The 10,947-nt window shown below is 41.4% G+C and overlaps 1 long non-coding RNA gene and 1 pseudogene across 1 annotated transcript; both read left to right on the top strand.

Annotated features, from left to right (window-relative positions):
* The first annotated feature begins 268 nt into the window (after nt 1-268).
* Nucleotides 269-657, top strand: LOC122438438 (annotated as a pseudogene).
* A 4,231-nt stretch (nt 658-4,888) lies between these two features.
* On the top strand, nt 4,889-9,150 carry LOC122452586. The gene is made up of 3 exons (XR_006272775.1): nt 4,889-4,901; nt 8,472-8,477; nt 9,018-9,150. It is a non-coding gene; the product is annotated as an uncharacterized LOC122452586 (long non-coding RNA).
* The last annotated feature ends 1,797 nt before the right edge of the window (nt 9,151-10,947 follow it).

Raw genomic sequence — 10,947 nt, 5'->3', positions numbered from 1 at the left:
ATGGTGAGAAATAAAGATCTGCTTCTGCTGTGGTGTGAGCTTGTGACTTTTGTCTCCCCAAGATCCAGTATCATGCACTCTTAAAAATGAAGACTGGGACTTCCCTGGTGGCCCAATGGTAACAAAAATCCATTTTACAGCTTTCCTCCACTGACGCTAGGGTGCTCAGTCCTCCCAGGGAAGCTAAGGCCATTTTGGGGTGAAGTCCTCACATCAACTGGTGACTAACACTGCAGCTGGCAGCCCCCACCTAGCACTCACCCACACCATGGTCTTGGTCTTGGAGCTCGCTTGCATCTACTTGGCCCTCATTCTGCACAATGATGAGGTGATGGTCACGGAGGATAAGAAAAATGCCCTCCTTAAAGCAGCTGGTGTAAATGTTGAGCTTTTTTACCAGGCTTGTTAGCAAGAGACTTAGCCAATGTCAACATCAGGAGCCTCATCTGCATTGTGGGGGCTGGTGGTCCTATCCCATCCACCACTGCTGCCCCAGCTGAGGAGAAAAAAGTAGAAGCAAAGAAAGAAGAATCTGAAGAGTCTGACGATGACATGGGCTTTGGTCTTTTTCACTTAACCTCTTTAGTAACACATTCAATAAAAACCTCTTTAAAAAAAAAACAGGAATCCAGTTTCCAGTGCAGGGACATTGTTTGATCCCTGGTCAGCGAATTAATATTCCACATGTCAGGGAGGCAACCTAGCCCCGTGGAACACAACAACAGAACTCAGTGCTCTGTAGCCAGCAGGACACAACTAGAGAGCCTGCACATTGCAACTAAGACCCAGACAACAGTCAAGTAAATAAATAAATGCTTAAAAATAATGATAAGTAAGTAAATAAAATAAAAATGAGAAGTGGAGAGCGTGGAAGGCTTCCCTTCAGCTCAGCTCTTGTTCCATTGTGCCATTCAGATTACAGCTGCTGCTGTAATCGTGTCCGACTCTGTGCGACCCCATAGACGGCAGCCCACCAGGCTCCCCCATCCCTGGGATTCTCCAGGCAAGAACTCTAGAGTGGGTTGCCAATTACTTCTCCAAGGCATGAAAGGAAAAGTGAAAGTGAAGACGCTCAGTTGTGTCCGACTCTTAGCGACCCCATGGACTGCAGCCCACCAGGCTCCTCCATTCATGGGATTTTCAAGGGGAGAGTACTGGAGCGGGGTGTCATTGCCTTCTCCGCAGATTACAGCTAGCCATGGTTTTTCCCACCTGCCTTCCATTTTATGCCACGTTTTATCTTCCTTCTTTTGCTCCCATTTACCCTCTCTACCTTAATAGTGAAATGATTACAGCGTATGTAGATGTATTTGGAGGAGTTGTTAAGCCTGTGCTTTGCTGGGTGGTTCTGGCTCCCCCTCCAGCCTGACTGAGCTCTACTCTGTTCTTACCACTTCCAAAGAATGCTTTGGATTCTTACCTTTGCCTACACCATCTCCCAATTCAGTGTTTATGTGGAGAAAGAATCAGATAAATATTCATTAGGACTTCCCTTGTGGCTCAGCTGATAAAGAATCCGCCTGCAATGTGGGAGACCTGGGTTCAATCCCTGGGTTGGGAAGATCCCCTGAAGAAGGGCAAATATTCATTAGCAAAATAAACCCACTAAGTTTTCCCAAATCTTGTTTAATGTTTCAACAAATATTCTAGAAATAGCTAATCAAATCATAAGGAACTGCCATTTGGACTGCTTTCCACCAGGTTTGTAGACATGACACAATAACCATTCTTGTGTGATAAAGGTAATAAAGAGGATACCAGTAATATCTCCTTAAAGAAATCTAGTATTTAAGACGGTGAAATAATTCTACAATGGCAAGGTCACAACCTTTGTACTTTTTCTGAAGAAAGTGTTTGCTAAGTAAATTATTAATGAAAAAAATTCCGGAGGGCGCTATTAGCCTTCCTTCGGAAGATGCAGCACCCTTCATACTGTGTGGCAGCACTTATTTGCATGTAAATGGTAGCCAATTAAAAATTACTTTTATCTATGTGTTAAAGAATTCCCAAGAATATCTTCCTTGGAAGTTTTGTGGAAACTAGCCCATGTTCCAGGGGACCTTTAAAATACAAACTTGTAATCTCAAAAATAACTTTGTAAATCAGACGTTGATTCACTTGAGTCTTCCAGGCGACATTTCTGAATAACTATGGTAAATAACTTTACCCACCTATGGGTGATTTTTAATGGAGCATATTTTAACCTAAATAAGTCATCTCCGACAGGCATCACTGTACAGTGACCCAGCTGTACCACATAGCCTGCAAAAAAAAGTCATGAGAAACCCAAAAGATATGAGGATTATCCTTTTAGAAGTGACTTTTAAAGTGTGTTCCTCCATAGGGTATAGGCATAGAGTCCCTGTTTGTTCTCCAAGGACTGTATTTCTCTAGCAGTTCAGAGAAATTGCTGTGGTTAGAGCGTGAAAATGTGTGTGTGCCTGCTTTGCTGCTTGTCTCCAAATAATACATGCTTTTGAACTCTGTTTGAAATTCTAGTTTCTGGCAGCTGTAGACTTGTTACCTTAAAATGCTAAAGTTCTGTGTATTATAGTGAAAAATTTTTTTTTCATTGATTACTATACATTTAATTGTATGATGATCTATTGTTAGAGATTCTGTGTTTCTTCATAAATATAAAATTCAATACAAATTTTTAATTTTCTCTCCCTCTCTTCTAGAGCTTGATTGTTCTCTCTTGCACACAGCTCTCCCCACTCCCACCTCTTCTCTCTTTCTGCCTCTCTTTGTTTCTCTTTCTCTGTCCCTCCCTCCCTCTTTCCTAATTTTGTCATCTTTAATTTCCCAGTCACCTTTAGGCACATTTAAAATCCTCAACCTTTTGGAATTGCCACTTGGCAAGGGTTATGTTTCTTTGTTTCGGTTCTGAAGCACAGTGCCATGATTTCAACTGAACTTGACCTTAATTGAAGCTAATCAAGTTGCTGTTCTGCCTTCCAAATTCACAGCTTGCTGTGAGCAGACAGGCATGGGAGGGAAGGAAACTGGATCGCTGGGTACTGGAGATTCCCCCATTGCTCTGTCACCTCTAACAAGAAAGTTTTCTTAAGATTCCAGCTAAATGACCAGTTCTTTTAAAACCTTCCTTCTTTGACAATAATGTTCACTATTGGGACTTCTGTAGTGGCTTAATGAAACTGCCTACAAATGCGCACATGGGTTTGATCCCTAGTCTGGGAAAATTCTGCATGCTGTGGGACAACTATATCCCTGTGCCACAACCACTGGGCCTGCATGTTGCAACTACTGAAACTCACACACCCTAGAGCCCAAGCTCTGTAACAAGAGAAGCCACCACAATAAGACCTCAAACCACAGCTAAAGAGTAGCATCTGCTCACCACAACTAGAGAAAGCCTGCGTGCAACAACGAAGACCCTGCACAGTCAAAAATATAAATAAATAAATAATGTTCAGTATTTGTTAATGCTTCTCAAACTTCTAAAATCTATACACCTATTTTTTTCCAGAGTCTTACCTTCTCTAGTCTTATTTAAAAAGTAGGAGTATTTCCCCCAAATATAAAATTATAATTGAATTTCCCCCCCCCCCCCACTTAGATACACCTAAAGCTTCTCAGCCAGCTCTGAGTGAAGAATGTGGAGGTTGACTGTCTACCCTCCCACGTGGCCCTCTTTAAGAATCACTTGTTGCCGCTCTGCTGCTCCTTGCAGCTTGATCAGTAAATCTGCTGAAACTGAAAAGAAATTCTAAGGAGTAAATTGTTGTAGATACCACAAACTGCTTTGAACCAAGAGCTGGGGCTATAAAATAGTAATTTAGATGATCCCTGGGGAAAAAGTTCAGATTTCTTAGATGTTCTGCAGTTGGTACTAGAACCTTGCTGTAATGACTTTCAATTTTGTAACTAATAAAAAGTAGCAACCCACAATAATCCTTGTGTTTCCAGTCAAGCAAAATGGAATTTAGAGAGTTCTTTGGTTAGTCTAAATGAGTTTTCTATTTTCAATCCCTTTTCCAAATATGCGGTTCTGCATTTCAGTTTTTATAGTAAATTGACTTATACACATTTCTAAAAAAGTGAGACCCAGAAGTTAGTGACTAATGGATAAGGCTGAGCAGTATTGAAACAAAATGGTAAGGTTGCCTTCCTAGCATTCATATGATCTTGGGAACATTGGTGTTTCTAAAGCTGGGTTTTTTGTTTTTTGTTTTTTTTCTTTTCCCACCTTCCTTGGTAAAGCATATAAATTGAACTTATCTACGAATTTGAAGCATTGAAAGTATTAAAGTTTACACATGCTTTTTGTTTCTGGGCTATATTTTTCCTTTTAGTTATCAATATGCAATAAGCATATACATAGCATTTTCCTCCTTTCTCCTGATGATTATCAGTTATCTCATTAACCCTTACTGCCCCCCTGTGGAGTAAGACAATGCTCTTGCTCTCTCTTTTATTTTTTAATTGGACTGACCAAATTCTAAAAATAAGAGTATGTCCAAACTAATCAGTGAAACAGTGCTGCAACTGGAAGTAGAAATCAAGACAGCAGGTACCTAGAACTTCTCAAGGTTGTAATAGAATGTAAAATTTGACTCAAGCTATATAGTGTCACAACATTTTCTCAGAGGATGCCTGTTGGCATCATTATATGAAAAAAAATTCCTAAATAAGTATGTGTGAACCATAAAGCATACATTCTTGTTTCCAATAGTATGGCTGCTGCTGCTGCTAAGTCACTTCAGTCATGTCCAACTCTGCGTGACCCCATAGATGGCAGCCCACCAGGGTCCGCCGTCCCTGGGATTCTCCAGGCAAGAACACTGGAGTGGGTTGTCATTTCCTTCTCCAATGCATGAAAGTGAAAAGTGAAAGTGAAGTTGCTCAGTCATGTCCGACTCTTAGCGACCCCATGGACTGTAGCCTCCCAGGCTCCTCCGTCCATGGGATTTTCCAGGCAAGAGTACTGGAGTGGGTTGCCATTGCCTTCTCCTCCAATAGTATGGAGATCTTACCTAATAGTTGTTAGTGTTCAGAAATGCATCAGGTCAGGGAAGGGAAAACCAAATCTACTTCTAAATCTATTCTATTTCCTCTGGAACATAATACCCTCTTGAAATATATTTGATACCTCCATTACCAAACCTTGTTCCTGGCAATGTTGTGCTATGTATTTGACCTCACCCAATACTATTGCCTAATACTGTTGTCTTGTTCTCTGATACACTTGTCCTCTGACTGCAAATGTAAGTTTCCTTCAGGAGAGGCAGTGATGCTTTTCCTGACCTTGTTTTTAGATATTTCACTACAGAAATATGTGCCAACTCAAGAGATTTAATTTGAACAGTGAATGCCACTTTTGAGAATAAATGTGATATTTTGGGATAGACTGTTTTAAAGGAATACGCAGATGCTAGGTGAACTCTCTGAAGCCATTCTGTTGAATACAGAGTTGGACTTTGTACAAACCACTCTGTATCAAATCCCTCCCAATATCTCTTCTACCTTGTGAGCTTTTTAATACTTTTCTTTAGACTAAGGGTGTTTTTTAAAGGGGAGGAGCTAAGATGGCAGAGGAATAGGACGGGGAGACCACTTTCTCCTGCACAAATTCATCGAAAGAACATTTGAACACTGAGCAAACTTCACAAAACAACTTCTGACCGCTAGCAGAAGACATCAGGTGCCCAGAAAAGCAGCCCATCTTCAAAAGGAGGTAGGACAAAATATAAAAGATAAAAAGAGAGACAAAAGAGCTAGGGATGGAGACCCATCCTGGGAAGGGAGTCGTAATAGAGGAAGTTTCCAAACACCAGGAAACCCTCGCACTGGCGGGTCTGGGAGAAGTTTTCGAATCTCGGAGGGCAACCTAACTGGGAGGAAAAATAAATAAAACCCACAGATTACATGCCTAAAGGCAACTCCCAGCAGAAAAGTACCCCAGACGCCCACATCCGCCACCAGCAAGTGGGAGGTGAATGGAGAGGAGCGGGCGGCATTGCTTAGGGTAAGGACTGGGCCCGAATGCCCGAATGTCCTCTGAATGCAATCGGAGGGAGCTAACGTGAGATAGCAACTTAAACTGTGGGATAGCAAGAGAGAGAGAGAAAATTAACCAACCTGAACACACTGCCGACCTTTCACAGAACAAAGGGACTGAGCAATTCCAGAGAAGAGCTAGCCGGCTGTGGACTGACCCATCCCCCGCCGGAGGCAGGGGGGCGGGGGGAGGGGCAAACTCGGCCCCAGAGACGGCATCCCTACCAAACTGCAAACAGGCTCCCTGTTTCTAACCAAAGACTTCCTAAAATTTATTCTTTAATTGGGGGAAAATTGCTTTTCGATGTTATGTTGATTTCTGCTATACAACAATGCAATTCAGCCATAATTATACCTATATCACCTCCCTCCTGAGCCTCCCACCCCCACCCCCTCACCCCTCTAGGTCATCACAGAGCACCAGGCTGGGTTCCTTGTGTTATACAGCAACTTCTCAGCAGCTATCTATTTTATACATGGTAGTGTATAGATTAGACTAAGGGTGTTTTAAGGGAGAAATGTCTTGGATATAATCATTGCTTCCATACCTGTGCAGACTGCTAACACATGCATGCCATGCTGAAAGAAGTTGCACTTATGGTCAATATATGAAATACTAGCCTATAGTTTTTAAAATATGATATATGTTCATTACAAACAAAATTTGAACATGATAGAGATGTACAAAGAAACAAATTAAAAAATATACAGAAAAAATTAAAATATACAGAAATTCCCAGAGAAAGCATGTGATGTAAAGGGACATTCAAGGTTTAGATCTGATAGAAAGAGTGCCTAAAAAACTATGGATGGAGGTTTGTAACACTATACAGGAGGTGGTGATCAAAACCATCCCCAAGAAAAAGAAATGCAAAAAGGCAATGTGCTTGTCTGAGGAGGCAAGTTGAAAGAAGAAGAGAAGTGAAAGGCAAAGGAGAAAAGGAAAGATATACCCATCTGAATGCAGAGTTACAAAGAATAGCAAGGAGAGATAAGAAAACCTTCCTAAGTAACCTAAAGAGCCTCTTGATGACAGTGAAAGAGAAGAGTGAAAAAGCTGGCTTAAAACAACATTCAAAAAAATAAGATTGTGGCATCTAGTCCCATCACTTTATGGCAAATAGATGGGGAAACAATGGAAACAGTGACAGACTTTATTTTCTTGGGCTCCAAAATCACTGCAGATGGTGACTGCAGCCATGAAATTAAAAGACGCTTGCTCCTTGGAAGAAAAGCTATGACAAACCTCAGTTCAGTTCAGTCAGTCAATGGTGTCTGTCTCTTCACAACCCCACGGACTGCAGTTTGTCTATGACAAACCTAGACAACATATTAAAAAGCAGAGACATTACTTTGCTGACAAAGGTCCGTCTAGTCAAACCTATGGTTTTTCCAGTAGTCATATATGGATGTGAGAGTTGGACCATAAAGAAAGCTGAACGCTAAAGAAATGATGCTTTCGAACTATGGTGTTGGAGAAGACTCTTGAGAGTTCCTTGGACTGCAAGGAGATCAAACCAGTCCATTCTAAAGGAAATCAGTCCTAAGTATTCATTGGAAGAACTGATGCTGAAGCTGAAGCTCCAATGCTTTGGCCACCTGATGCAAAGGACTGACTTATTGGAAAAGACCCTGATGTTGGGAAAGACTGAAGGCAGGAGGGCAGGAGGAGAAGGGGACGACAGAGGGTGAGATGGTTGGATGGCATCACTGACTCAATGGACATGAGTTTGAGTAGACTCCAGGAGTGGTGATCGACAGGGAAGCCTGGTGTGCTGCAGTCCATGGAGTCACAAAGAGTCGGACACAACTGAGTGACTGAGCTGAACTGAAGTGACAAAGCAAGGAAATAGAGGAAAACAATAGAATGGGGAAGACTAGAGATCTCTTCAAGAAAATTAGAGATACCAAGGGCACGTTTCACGCAAAATGGGCAAAATAAAGGACAGGCATGGAATGGACTTAACAGAAGCAGAAAATATTAAGAAGAGGTGGCAAGAATACACAGAAGAACCATACAGAAGAGATCTTAATGACCCAGATAACCATGATCGTGTGATCACTCACCTAGAGCCAGACATCCTGGAATGCAAAGTCAAGTGGGCCTTAGGAAGCATCACAACAAACAAAACTAGTGGAGATGATGGGATTTCAGTTGAACTATTTCAAATCTAAAAGATGATGCTGTTAAAGTGCTCCACTCAATATGCCAGCAAATTTGGAAAATTCAGCAGTGACCACAGGACTGGAAAAGGTCAGTTTTTATTCCAATCCCAAAGAAAGAATGCCAAAGAATGCTCAAGCTACCACACAATTGCACTCATCTCACACGCTAGCAAAATAGTGCTCAAAATTCTCCAAGCTAGGCTTCAACAGCAAGTGAACCGAGAACTTCCAGATGGACTTCCCTCATAGCTCAATAGGTAAAGAAACTGCCTGCAATGCAGGAGATCCAGGTTCTATTCCTGGTTGGGAAGAACCCCTGGAAAAGAAAATGTCAACCCACTCCAGTATTCTTGCCTGGAGAATCCCATGGACAGAGGAGCCTGGCAGGCTACAGTCCATGGGGTCACAAGAATCTGGGATGACTGAGTGACTAACACTTTTACTTCTTTCAAGCTGGATTTAGAAAAGGCAGAGTAACTTGAGATCAAATTGCCAACATCTGTTGGATCATAGGAAAAACAAGAGAATTCCAGAAAAACATCTGCTTCTGCTTCATTGACTATGCTAAAGCCTTTGATCGTTTTGATCACAACAAACTGGAAAATTCTTAAAGAGATTGGACTACCAGACCACTTTGCTTGTCTCCTGAGAAACTTGTATGCAGGTTAAGAAGCAACAGTCAGAACTGGACATGGAACAACATGGTTTCAAATTGGGAAAGGAGTACATCAAGGCTGTTTATTGTCACCCTGCTTATTTAACTTATATGCAGAGTGAAAAGTGAAAGTTGCTCAGTTGTATCTGACTCTTTGCAACCTCAAGGACTTTAGTCCATGGAACTCTCCAGGCCAAAATGCTGGTGTGGGTAGACTTACCCTTCTCCAGGGGGTCTTCCCAACCCAGGGATCAAATCTAGGTCTCCTGCATTGCAGGCAGATTCTTTACCAGCTGAGTTATCAGGGAAGCCCATGCAAGTTACATGCAGAGTACATCATGTGAAATGCCAGACTGGATGAATTACAAGCTGGAATCAAGATTGCCAGGAGAAATATCAACAACCTCAAATATGCAGATGATACCATTCTAATGGAATAAAGCAAAGAGGAATTAAAAAGCCTTCTGATGAAGGTGAAAGAGGAGAGTGAAAAAGCTGGTTTAAAACTCAACATTTAAAAAACTAAGATCATGGTATCCAGTCCCATCACTTCATAGAAAATTGATGGGGAAAAAGTGAAAACAGTGGCAGATTTTATTTTCTTTGGCTCCAAAATCACTGTGGACAGTGGCTGCAGTCATGAAATTAAAAGACACTTGTTCCTTGGAAGAAAAGGTATGACAAACCTAGACAGCATATTAAAAAGCAGAGACATCACTTTGCCAACAAAGGTCTGTTTAGTCAAAACATTTCCTCCAGGCTCTGTCCCTTCTTGGGAAGGCTACTGTCTCTGTCGCCAGACTTCAGAATGGTCCTGAGGCATCAGGTCCTCCCCACCATCCCTGGAAGGGCATGTCAACTCATGAGCATCACTCATCAATCACTCTTCTACTGTTGTTGTCTAAAAGGTCCTGCTGTTTTACATAGTCAGTCACAGTCTGGTCTAGGGAACTTTTAGGAAAATGTAATCAAGTTTGTGTTTAATACTGAATTCTGAATTTAGGAAGGTATAATGAACACTGACTAATTTGGAAATTACAGTACTATAGAGAGAGCAGTTACACTGATTTTAATTCTCACAAAGGAAAAATTCTACCTCTGTGTTTGCCCACACCTGCAATCAGTGTAGATTCAGCAGTATGTCTTTGAGAAACTTGGATTTAGCTTTTGAAATATCATTTTAAAGGGTTATATTACCCAATAGTTGTGAGGGAAGGGTACTTGCCTTAAAGGTCTGCTTCGAGAAATAAAAAACATATGGAAAGTACTTGTTTTTTTATAAATAGTAAGTGCTATACTTACTTCCACCACTACTAGTAGTAGCTTAATAATAATGATTGTGTAGGGCTCTTGATGTTCTAGTCCAATATATCTGGAGTCTATAATTTAAACAAAAAGAATTCCTAGTAATCAATCTAATAAGGAGTTGCTGTTGCTGTTTAGTCCTCTGTCATGTCCAACTCTTTTGCAACCCCATGGACAGTAGCCCACCAGTCTCCTCCATCCATGGGATTTCCCAGGCAAGAATACTGGAGTGAGTTGCCATTCCCTTCTCCATGGAATCTTCCCAACCCAGGGATTCAAATTCACGTCTCCTACAATTCAGGTGGATTTTTTTTATCGCTAAGCCACCAGAGAAGTCAATAAGGAGCAGCTAGAGCATTTATTATAATAAAAAGTGTCCCAATTACAAAATATGTATTCAAGGATGACCCATTACCAAGACTTATTATCTCACCAAAATTTTCTCATAAGAGCAATACTGGACAGATTTGGCAGCTGAAATATCATTTCTTATTAGTCAGAAGTGGGTCCCATGGACACCCTATATGGAGGAGGGTGGTTGGGAAGGTCAAGACTGGAATTCAGGTTGGGTTAGCCAACAGCATTAGCTCCATCATCCCTCCTTCCCCTCACTCCTTCCTAATCCCACTGAACTCAGTGAAGTTCAGTGATGGGGGAGAAGCACAGAGATGTTTGGAGGCTCATAGAAAGGAAAGAATGTCTGTTTCACAAATTATCTAAAAATCAGTTTTTACTTATAAAAGCTTAGTGGTTTGAGAACAGAGTTAAGGCTTTACACTATGTAATTTCAAGACATTATA

This window comes from Cervus canadensis, chromosome 1 (assembly GCF_019320065.1).
Source record: "Cervus canadensis isolate Bull #8, Minnesota chromosome 1, ASM1932006v1, whole genome shotgun sequence".
Classification (NCBI taxonomy): Eukaryota; Metazoa; Chordata; class Mammalia; order Artiodactyla; family Cervidae; genus Cervus; species Cervus canadensis.
The sequence above is the reverse complement of the archived record's forward strand: the minus strand, read 5'-3'. Positions and strand labels throughout refer to the sequence as shown.